Raw genomic sequence first — 1459 nt, 5'->3', positions numbered from 1 at the left:
GCCTTGGGTCATCATACGTTAGTCTTCCAACTGTTATCTTTATTCTTCAACACGTTAGAGGTCTTGTGCAGATTTGCCTAATGCAAACATTTGAATAAATAAAGTATATTCATAGTTTAGATTTTAAATCATATTTAAGATGAGGAAAGCTTCTAGGTCCTACTAGGTAACAGCGAAGCTACTACAGCTGGAAAGATACATGCCACACATGTGTTTTAAACCTGAAGTGTGGACCTGAGGGCAGAGAACACCATATATGTCACCCTCTAGACTAGAACACTAGAGTTGGAAAGTGCAGTAGGCAGTGAAGTTCATATAACCTTCTGATCCCCTCCCCTTCAAGCTGCAGAACCAGCAGAATGGTACGCTGATTCTAGATAGACTGGAGGCAGGTTCCTGATCATTTTAAGTGGAACTTGCTATTATTGGTAACAATTAGGCTAGGGCCATTAGCTACAGTATGGTATTCCATTGATAAATACAGAATGATGTGAGAACAGCAGAAAGAAGGTGACATAGTTAATCTTGGTTCTTCAAATATCAGAAACTTCCATGTCTTATCAGAAAAATGGAATGGACTCCGTCTCCAAAATGCTTAGTCCAAAAACTTCCTGTTAACATAAGCACCAAGCAGGGTTCCCAGTACTTCTGACACCATCTACTGGGCTGTGAGATCCAGGAGGCCTCCAAAGGTATTGGAAACACTTCTTTTATGACCCCCATTGTAGATTTCAATACCACCAGCTATGTCCTCAGGCAGGTAGACCTGATCAATTTGAAAATCATCATCTTTTTTGGTGATGATGTTTGTACAGCAGCCTTTACTAGAAGAAAATTCTGTTTCCTGCAACAAACAGTCATTCGGGACTCCAGAAGCTGGTACACACCCTGGAGAACCAGTCCATCCAGCAGCACTTGGTACCTGGTTGTATCTTTTACCACCTTGCTGAGTCTCTGTTTTGCTTCACTGAGTAGATCTGTGATAAGGTCATCTCTCTGTCTCTCTGAGGACTTTCAGTCTTGCTTGATTTATCAAATTGGACATCTGAATTGTCTTCTGCTGCTTAATCTGCTTTTCTTTTTTCTTATAGTATTTCATAATCTTCAGTCTTTGGGTTTGCACAAAATGACCTTTCTCGGTGTTGAACTACCTTTCTGCCTTTGCATCTATTTCTTCTGTCTTCTCATTGGTTTATTGTTTAATAAAAGCTATTGTGTGTTTAAACTGCTTTTGCACGTCAGCATTGCTAAGCACCATGGTGAAAGCTAAGGGTTGGTGAGTGATAGGCTTGAGTTTAGATTTGAAAGGAACAGTAGAGGGAATGGAAGAGAAAATTCAGTGTAGGTTTCAGCTTCTTTTGCTTCCTTTAGTATCAGTGTCTCTCAATCATATGCTACCTCTTAAAATGGGAGAACATCAACCATTTCTTTTTGGTACAGTGATTCTGTGTATTCCTTC

General features: G+C 40.0%; 1 pseudogene; it reads right to left on the bottom strand.

Moving 5' to 3' along the window:
• Window positions 1-595: 595 nt before the first annotated feature.
• Window positions 596-1258, bottom strand: LOC102833510 (annotated as a pseudogene).
• Between the last annotated feature and the right edge of the window lie 201 nt (window positions 1259-1459).

This window comes from Chrysochloris asiatica, unplaced genomic scaffold (genome assembly GCF_000296735.1).
Source record: "Chrysochloris asiatica unplaced genomic scaffold, ChrAsi1.0 scaffold00445, whole genome shotgun sequence".
NCBI lineage: Eukaryota > Metazoa > Chordata > Mammalia > Afrosoricida > Chrysochloridae > Chrysochloris > Chrysochloris asiatica.
The sequence above is the reverse complement of the archived record's forward strand: the minus strand, read 5'-3'. Positions and strand labels throughout refer to the sequence as shown.